Raw genomic sequence first — 11018 nt, forward strand, 5'->3', positions numbered from 1 at the left:
GAGGACTGCCTGAGCCCAGGAGTTCAAGACTGGCGATATAAAAATACCTACAAAATCTCTACAAAATGCAAAAATTTTTACAAAAATAAAATAAAATTTTTTAAAGTACAAAATAATTTTATACTTTACAAAAATAAAAATTTTTAAACAGTATCCAGGCCTGGTAGCATGAACCTGTCATCAGCTACTTGGGAGACTGAGGCCAGGGGACTGCTTGAGCCTAGGAGTTAAAGGCTTCAGTGAGCTATAATTGTGCCACTACAGTCAAGTCTGAGCAACAGTGAGACCCTGTCTTTAAAGTAACCAAAAACAAAATAAAAATAAAATGATGAAATCTCTGCCAATCAAATGACATGCTCATGTCTATTGACTAATAGATTATCTACTTGTGGGGCTATCAAAGACAAATTGCAATGAGAACATTGCTTAATAAGCATGGAAATAAAAGAGCAAGAATTAGGTGGATGATCTGCATGCTAATATGCCATATGCAGTTATATATAAATAGATATTTTAGTACTTGAATTAGAGTCTTTTTTCTCCTAGACATGATGGATATCTATGAACCAGTGTTGCATTGTTTGATTCTATTTTTAAGACTAGTATCACAGTTTTTCTTGAGAAAGTGAATAGTATGTCTCATTCAATGTAATACCATAAATAACATTTTTGTTTATTTTTAAAAACTTACTGTTAATTATTCTAACATATAAGTGCATACTTAATTTCAGCTTGAAATTTTCCTCTTATTAGACTTTTCTCTAGAATAACAAATATAGACAAGCAAACAAATTTTGCATACTCATTAATATATTGACAGATATCTTGATGTTAATTAATGTACTACTAGTAAAGAATAAGTTCTTAGGGCTTGCCTACTTTCAGGACCAGAACATAATTTAATTTTGTTGTTGTTCCTATTAAATTCAGAATCTCTTAGAAATTTCAAGATACTAAGCAAAGTGGTGGGACTAGGCACTTTAAATATATTATTCCACACCAAATTCAGTGTCAGGCCATGTCTAGATCTCATTTTAGGGCAGATAACATCCTTAAACTACAAAGATGGCTTTGCTTATGGTGAGGATGAGAACAAATGACCGGTGGTTTCATTAGAGACATCAAAGAGGCAAGGGAAGTATACGACCAATGATTTCTGCTTTGAATAGAGTAAGAAAAGGACAAAAAACAGTCTTGCCCTTGGCATATAAAGAGTTGAACAAGTACTAACATAATTTCTAACCACTCAAGCCCAAATTCCTAATGTAACTCTAACCCTCTTATAGTGCCTGCTTAAGAAAATTTAAGGCTGATCCCCAAGTTTACTGTTTGTTCCAGCCAACACCTATGAACATGGCTTCTACCTTCCAGTCTGTGTGGAAGACCAGAATCCTAATTTTGATAATTGCCACGTGAAAGACACAGCTAGCCTAACGCATTTACACTGACTAATGCTTTCATTTCCCTAACTATTGAGCCCCTTGTTTTCCCTCCCTATCCTCCCTCAATCTCTCTTTAAAATGCCCAGTTACTTCTGTAAAGTTGAAGTTGATTTCAGTTCATGCAACAGTCTTTTTTTTTTTTTTTAAATATATTGAGATACTATATAGCTGAATAAAAATCTGTCCTTACCACTTTAACCAGTTTTTGGCTTTGTTTATATTTGACACTGGCAATCTGCTCACATCTAGAAGGCCTAGATGTAGCAAAATAAGTTTTCTTTTCAAAAGTTGTTAGAAAGGCTAAGAGCAGTTTTCTTATACGTTTGCAGGCCTTCTATACCCAACCAGAAAGTCATCCCAACAGGTAAAAGCAGTTCTTATTTGACATATGGAAGATTCTTCAATCTTTCTTCTCCTCCAATATCAAGGTCAGGTAGAAGGAAAACCATGCATTCTTCACCTGTTCTCCTTCATGCACCTGTGGACTCTTACCTGAAGAGAAAAAGTCTTGTCCAGTTTGGTCAGAGTGGTGGCCCCAAGTTCCAGATCTATGTAACTCCTTAGCTAGAAGCTGAGTTTCCTAAGATGTGAATTGCCAACCGTGCACATGCCTTCTGGGGTCCTGGAGAACCCTGGAACCTCAGCTGTGTAGGGGCAACTGTCATTCCTCTTGTCCATTGGTGGCATGGCCAGAAGACTAGCAGAGGCCCAACTTGACTAGTGGTTCTGGGCTCCATGAGGCCACAGTCATGGCAATCACCATCAGTAGGGTGGGTGTAGGGGTGTGGGGTTGGGAGTTGCAGGTGCATGGTTGTTATCCCTGCCTCTGTCCTTGGACCAGGTGGCAAGTGTTCCAGGTCTACTCAGCAGGGAGTCATGTCCTGCTCCATATCCCATCTCTCGGGCTTACTGGGCCCTTCCAGAGGGTCCAGCTCATCTTTCTCTGATGTACTCCTGCTCTCACTGCACTCTCCGTCTTTATTAAATTGTCAGTTCTCTCTGCTACCTAGAGGGCTGGTTACATCTTCTTCTATTGTTGAACTTTGTGTTGATATACTCTTTGCATCTGATATAATTCACCTTTTTAAAATGTATCATCCCGTGGTTTTCGGTATAGTCACAACATTATGCAATCATCACTACTAATTCAAAAATATTTTTATCACTTTCAAAAAGAATTCTATACTGATTAATTTAACTCCTTATTTCCCTCTGTTTCCAGCCTCTTACAAACACTTACCTACTTTCTTAATGGATTTTATTCTGGACATTTAGAATAAATGGCTCACACAAGAAGTAGCATTTTGGATGTGGCTTATTTTACTTAGCATAAGGTTTCCAAGGTTCATCAATGTTGTGGCATGTACCAGTATTTCATTCTATTTTACAGCTGAGTAATATTTCATTGTATGCCTATACTATATTTTATTCATTCATTCCTCAATTGATGAATATTTATGTTAAGTCCATTTTTTCACTATTATGAATCATGCTCCTATGAACATTTGTGTACAAGTTTTGTGTGGGAATATATTTTTCTTGGTCTGTAAACTAGGTGTGGAATTACTGAGTCATAGAGTAACTCCATGTTTAACTTTCTGAGGAAGTCTCCCACTATCTTCCATAGTAGTTGCACCATTTTTCTTTTCATTTTATGAGGATTTTTATTTGTTCACAGTCATACAAACACTTTTTGTTGTCCTTTTTTTTTTTTTTTAAATTACAGCTATCCTAATGGGTGTGAAAGAGTGTCTGCTAGTAGTTTGGACTTGCATTTCCTTAATGACAAATAATCCTGAGCATCTTTTCATTTGCTTATAGGTTACATGGATATTTTCTTTAGAGAAATTTCTTTTCAAGTTCATTCCTTATTTGTGAGTTATAGGTTTTGAATAAACATCCTTCCAAAATAATATACAGATGACCAATAAGCACAAGAATGATGCTCAAGATCACTACACATTAAATATCCAGAAATACATAAGGAACTCTTACAACTCAACAATAAAAAAATTAACTGGGTTATTTGTCTTTTTGTTGTTATGTTATAAGAGCTCTTATATATTCTGAATAGGAGATGCTGATTAGATGCATGATTTGCAATTATATAAGTTATAGGTTGTCTTTCCAGTTTTTTGATAGTGTTCTTTGGAGCACAAAATTTTTTCATTTTGAAGTAAAATGTATGTATTGTTTCTTTTGTTGTTTGTGCTTTTGGTGTCATATCGAAGAAACAATTGCTTAATCCAGTGACACAAAGGTTTACATCTATTTTTTAAGAGTTTTATAATTTCATGTATTATATTTACTTCATTGATTTATTTTGATTTACCTTGTTATATGGTGTGAGGTAGAGGTTGTGATCATAAATTTTATGTGTTAACTTTACTGAATAAAGGAACTCCCAGAGAGCTGGTAATATATTCCTTCTGGGTGTGTCTGTAAGAATGTTTCTGAAAGAGGTTAGGATTTGAATCAATAGACTGTTGTGATGGTTAATACTGAGTATCAACTTGATTGGATTGAAGGATGCAAAGTATTGTTCCTGGGTGTGTCTGTGAGGGTTTTGCCAAAGGAGATTAACATTTGAGTTAGTGAACTGGGAGAAGCAGACTCACCCTCAGTCTGGATGGGTACCATCTAATCAGCTGCCAGAATGGATAGAATAAAGCAGGAAGAAAAAGGTGAAAGGACTTGACTTGCTTCTGGTGTTTATCTTTCTCCCATGCTGGATGCTTCCTGCCCTCAGACATCAGACTCCAAATTCTTCAGCTTTTGGACTCTTAGACTCACACCAGTGGTTTGCCAGAGGTTCTTGGGTGTTTGGCCACACACTAAAGGCTGCACTCTCGGCCTCCCTGTTTTTGAGGTTTTAGAACACGGACCGGCTTCCTTGCTCCTCAGCTTGCAGACGGCCTATTGTGGGACTCATCTTGTGTGAGTCAATACTCCTTAATATGCTCCTTTTCATATATACATCTATCCTATTAGTTATCTTTCTCTAGAGAACCCTGACTACTAAAACTGTGTAAAGACAAGATCTACCATCATCAGTGTGGACATGCATCATCCAACCCAGGTAGAACAAAAAGGTAGAGAAAGGGCAAATTCACTCTCTCTCTTCTTAAATGGAAACATCATCTTTCTTGTTCTCAAACATCAGAGATCCTGGTTCTTGGGCGTCCAGACTCAGGCTGAGTTACACCAACAGCATTTCCTCTGCTTACAGATGGCATGTGGTGGGACTTCTCAGCCTCCATAATTGCATGAACTAATTCCCATAATAAATCCCCTCTTCTATATCTATGTGTATCCTACTGATTCCATCTTTCTAAAGAATCCTGACTAATGCAGAGGTCTAACTTCATTCTTTTGCATAGAGGTATTTGATACTCCAATACTATTAGTTAAGAAAAATATTATTCTTATACTGTAATGTCTTGACATGGGTCAAAATAAATTGAACAAGAATGTATTGATTTATTTCTGGAAACTCAATTCATATGATCTAACATGTGTATCCTTATGCTAGTATCATACAGTCTTGATTATAATAGCTATATAGCTCTCCAATATAAATGATAAGATAGTTGTTTTCATGAGTTGGAAGACTTAAGATTGTTAAAATGGCAATAATTTCCAAGTTGGTCTACAGATTGAATGTCATTTCTATTAATCCCTTTGCCATGTTATTCACTATATATTTTTGAAGAATTGTCTTGGTGGTCACTCTGGGAATTGCAATTACCATCTTAACATATTTTCTTTGTCACTGTTGCTTAAAACTAAACATTTTAAACAACTTAATGTGGTAATAATTGGAATCAGATACTTCTCCTCCCACACTGCAGCATTATTGCTATGTGTTGTTTGGTTGTTGTTGTTGTTTTGTTTAGTAACTTTTCTGAACTAATTATGTATACGTCTGTTTGTTTGTTGTTTGCGGCCACTGAAAGCTCTGCTCAGCTTAGCTTTGCTTAGTTAGCTTAGTGGTCATCTGATGATTAGATATAGATTTCCTAAGATGCCTAAGGAATCACTAAACTTCCCATTTTTTTTTTTTTTTTTTTTTTTTTTGAGACGGAGTCTCGCTCTGTGCCCCAGGCTGGAGTGCAGTGGCGCGATCTCGGCTCACTGCAAGCTCCGCCTCCCAGGTTCCCGCCATTCTCCTGCCTCAGCCTCCCGAGTAGCTGGGACTACAGGCGCCCGCCACCTCGCCCGGCTAATTTTCTTGTATTTTTAGTAGAGACGGGGTTTCACCGTGTTAGCCAGGATGGTCTCGATCTCCTGACCTCGTGATCCACCCGTCTCGGCCTCCCAAAGTGCTGGGATTACAGGCTTGAGCCACCGCGCCCGGCCAACCTCCCAGTTTTTGCTGTCAGGTTCTTTGTGCATGTTGAGACATGCCTCAACACTCAGTCATGTAGTTTACATCTTTGCCTTTTCCTTTGCTTCTTATATTTACAGAACTTCAAGATTAGCCAAAGGCAAGAGGACCTTCTAAGGTCTTTCATCCTTGGACACACGCACAGTCCTATGTATCCAGCTGCCATTCCAAATTCTCAAAATATATTGGAGATTTTCAAACTTCTTATGGACGTCTTAAGATGGACCTTTTAATTTTAAGCTTTTTGGTTAGCATATATTTTGTCCTTACTGTTATACACTGTCATCAACAGCTATGATGTTAAATGTTTGGGTCTGTGTATTTTCAGAAGATTCATTCTGGAAACAGCTGTTTACATCAGTCAAGTTTTGAGTCATGTCTAATAAAGATAGCTTTGCGGATGTGGTCTAACAAGGTTGTTCCATGGTGAGTGAGCAGGTAGATGAAAGCCTATGCCCAAAAGCTGAGGGAACTGAGAGGTTGAAGAAAGAGACTGACAGATCCTATTTCTCTGAGAAAACTCTTAACAGGGACTTACAAACAGAAACAGTATCTCTGATGGCCAAGAGATAGTGGATCTCTGTATAACGCCCTCCGGAGATTATACTTTATGTAACAAATGTTTTTGGTAAAATGTGTGCAACTGGTTATGTCTCATACTTTCTTATGAAACCATAACCACAGTGCAGGTTACATAAGCAACTTTATAAGAGGTAGTCTACACTATAGACATTGTTTCTTTATGAGAGATTATTGATGCTACAGAAACACATCCTTTATTACAGTGATTTTGCTTCAAGATGACATCATTCTTGCCATGAAACAAGCTGTTTCTCTACAAAGGAGCTTTGTGCATAGAGGTATTTGATGACAAATAATATCATGGTAATAATCTGGGAATGGTAATTCAAGGGAGTTCCAACTCATTCTACTCTCTCCATTGGCTGCCAGTCTACTGATTTTCACTGTGATTGTGGGTTATTGGTGTTCAAGGCTACCAGGAAGCTGGGAGAAGAGAATAGGAATTGGAGAAGTTAGGACAAAACAATACAAATCTCTCTTTTCTTACTGAGATGTAGCTGTTCTCTTGAATAAACACTCCTGAACTGATATGAGCCTTTGCTTAATTTCTAGGACTCCAAAACGTGGATTCTGGGAGTTTTGGCTAGTGTTCTAGTTGCTTTTAAGGAGGAGATAATTTTCACACATTCCACTTCACCGTTTCACTGATGTCACCTTCCATTTTATTTTAAATCACTTTCATCTTGGGTTTCTAACAATAGGTGCTGAGTCTAATCTTAAACAACAGAAAGACAAATGGTAAGAATGAATAATTATATATCCGATTGTGAAAATAAAAAATTCATAATTCATATGAGATCACAGAATGTTATGTAAATCCCTGTGCATGTTTTCTGTCATATATATATATGATATTAATACTTAGAAATTAGAGGTTTAATGTGTACGTTAGCTCTCGTGATCATTAGTGGAAATGGCTGAAATACTACATTGCTGTCTCTGAGTAGGGTCTGATGTCCTGCATCTAAGTTTCTTCTCTTGTAGTTTTGTTAGGACCTAGCAAAAATTCCAGATTAAAGTCAATGGTGTTGTAAAATTTGGCGTTCTTTATTGTGTGTTTGATGATTTTATTTTCTGAATTTAACAACAACAGCAACAAAAGGAGAATTGAATTTTTCTTGTTATTCATTGAAAGCTTGTTTTTAAGATGTCATACTTGGATATTTAACATTTTCAAATCATTTATTCTAATATATTTGTAAACAGCCACATTAACAAAAACAGGTGCTACTTTCTTATGATAATATCTGCTGGGGGGTATATATAAGTGGTCTATACCATATGTCAAAGGAACCGTACAAATCTAGATAGAGTTGCTTTTTTAAATTTTCATCTTTCAAGAATGTCTTATACCCTGGTACAGCATTTATACTGTATAAATTCATATGGATGAAATCTGAGACTCAATTATCTTCCCTTTGGGATTATTTCAAACTTCCTACCTAATATTTGTGCCATCATTCTATTTTTAAATATTTAAAAATAATAATATCTGACTTACAATAAAAGTTGCTAAAATAATACAAATGATTCTCATACAGCTTTCCCAAATTTCACACAAATTTACATTTTGCACAATTGTTTTATTCTCTCTTTTTCTCTCAATATATATATTTCTTTTCTGATATAAATGAAGAGAAGTCACAGACATGGGGCCCTGTTAGCTCTAAATACCTCATTGTATGTTTCTTAAAACAAGGATAATCTCTTATATAGATAAATATGATCATCAAAATCAGAAAATTGCACACCAATCCACTTTTCTGTTTATAATTCAATGTAGCATCAAACATTTCATTTAATGATCATGTCTCTGAAATACTGAACAGGTCTTTAGTCTTGCTTTTTCCTTCATGACCTAAACACTAACAAAGGATACAAGCTAGTTACTTTGTAGAATATTTGTTAATTTGGGTCTGTTTGATGTTTCTTCACAGTTAAACTCAGGTTATATATTTTTGCAATAATATCAGATAAATGATGTGTATATTTCTCAGCGTCTCCTCTCAAGAGGCACATACTGTGAATTTGACCCATTTCTAGCGATGTAAACTTTCATCACTTGGTTGAAGTGGTGTCTGCCAGGTTTCTTTTTGTAAAGTCAATGATTTTACCTTTGTAGTTAATAATGTAGAGATATTTAAAAACGATAGAAGTATTCTAATTTTCCTTAAATTTTTGCTCACTCTTTGATTATTTATTGGTAATTTTTAGCAAGAACAATATTACTGTGGTGACTCCCAAATTGCATGACATTGTTGTTTAAAGGATAAAATAATCACATATATTTTATTCACAATATAACCAAGTAAAATAGCAGTACAAACAAAAGGTAGGATAAACTGATTTATTCATTATACTTTATTGCTATTTCACACCTGCTAATTGGTTTTATGATTTACGTTCATGGACCAGTTTACGTCTTTCGAGTAGGTTTAGAAAATTTTTCATTCAAAAAATAAGTGGATCTAAAAAGAACAAGTAAAAGCATTTGATAATTTAATTCTGACCTAGGATTTTCTTTTCCTTTCAAACTTCAATAATAGTTTTGGTTAGTGCAGTGTTATAATAGAGTGTGTGTCATTTGGTATCATTGCCATAATTAATTTTTACTTAGAGCAAGCAAAACATTCATCACATTTTAGATGGTACTCATAGCATATCAGAACAGAAGGAAGGCAGTGATTGACAAAATGTTTATGTGACAGTTACAATCACCATATAAATACACATCTGATGAACTTGAAAATTAACTTGCTGTGTGGAACAGAAGTGCATGTTTTTAGAATATAGCTTCCCCTGCTCATTTCAGCTAAAAGGAGAGTAAACACATAAAGCTAACAAACTAAAACAAAATTATTTTCTTTTTAAAGCCACTTTTAACAACTGATGTCTGGGAGCGGTAAAGACCAGACCTTCTCAATTACAATAACATGCAATGAGTGAAATATCTTTTTTTTTTTTTTTAAGAAAGGTTACCATTTGGCTTTATAGTATTATTTAATGATAGCATTTAAAAACATTATTTTTATCTTCTTAAACTTCAGAACCGGAGATATGGATACAGTGTTTACATGATGCTTGCAGCAGTGCTGGATTCCCTACCCCTCTTCCCTGTTCTTCCATTATGTTTCCCAGAAACTGGTTTCACTTAATTCCTCATGATTACAAGAATATTTTCAATCCAAATTTCTTCCACCCTAGTTCAATTTCTCCACTTCTAATCCAATAAATGTACTTTTTCTGATTCACAGAAAAAAAAATAGCAAGGCCAGTAACCAAAGGCAAGAAAAAGCAAAAATAGCCTGCACTAGAGTTGGGGTCCCAGGTCATTCAGTGCCTCACATCTCTCAAATACTTTGAGGGGGTTATATATACCGTTATGTAAGATTTTTTCATTCATTTCAAATAATTCAGTTGTACATTATTTAAGCCCTCTGTTAATTTTGGTGATGTACTTCTAAACTTTTTCCCCAATGGGTAAATAAAATTCATCCAGAAAGAAATTGTGGTTTGGAGTTCTAGCTTTCAGAATGGTAGCTCCCAAGAGAAAAATTGTTTTGGAAATGGTAGGAAAGGATCAACCACCTTTAATTCTATCAGGAATTTAATCTTGTAATAAGCCTGAAAATTCCATTTTTGTTAATAGAAAGAGAATCAGCATGAAATATAGAGAGCAAAACGTTCCCACTGGCAGCAGAAACAACCACACTGAGTCATCACACACTCAGCATATAAAATTGATTTAATTATATCGAGGAGAAGGAGGGTGAAAATGGACTGAACTAGCACAGTCAGCCAAATGCAAACAAAGTACACAACTCAAATTGTGTTACTGCTGGAGAGGTAATATTCTGTCAACACAGCACTGTGCTTTTCATCTTTATGCCATTCTCAGGTGTCCTAGCTGGTAGCAATCCCAACCAGTCTTATTTAAAAGTATATGTCCCTTGCTGGGCAGCATGCTTCATTTATGATATGGCTTTCTTTGGATGGGTATTTCAATTGTCCTTACAAGGACAACCAATAAGAGAATTCAATAAGTGACCTGCTCATTACATTGGCTCACCCCTTAATGGTCTTAGAAATCCACTTTTCTATATCAGTCTATAGCATCCTCCAACTTTGAGTCCAGCGTTACTTCTCCAGATGCAAATAGAGATCAACACTCACTGGTTTTCCTTAGGGTCCAGGTTGTTCTCTGGATTGTTGCTAAAGAAATCTATAACACTGAGAGTGAATCATGTATGTTTCACACAGAAAGGCAGCATGGCACTGAGAAGTAAGTCTGGATTGGAATCAGAAGATCCGGAACTTCCTGCCAGTCCTGCTACCATGGTGAATAATTCACTTCTGTTTGCAAAGCTTTCTGAGTGACCTTTCCATACTTACAAATTTCTCATCTGTAAAATAAAAGGGTCCTTTGGAAAATTGACAGAGTTCTCACAGTGCTACAATTCTATGAATTTCACCTGGTTTATTTGACTTATAAATAAGTAAAATCAGTGTAAAACCATTAGGAATGACATTCCTAAATGTGATTCATTAGGCATTCACACATTATCTAAAGCAATGCTCAGTATAACAAAAAAAAAAAAAAAAAAAAA

The sequence above is a fragment of the Mandrillus leucophaeus genome, unplaced genomic scaffold (assembly GCF_000951045.1).
Source record: "Mandrillus leucophaeus isolate KB7577 unplaced genomic scaffold, Mleu.le_1.0 Scaffold33, whole genome shotgun sequence".
NCBI classification, from domain to species: Eukaryota; Metazoa; Chordata; class Mammalia; order Primates; family Cercopithecidae; genus Mandrillus; species Mandrillus leucophaeus.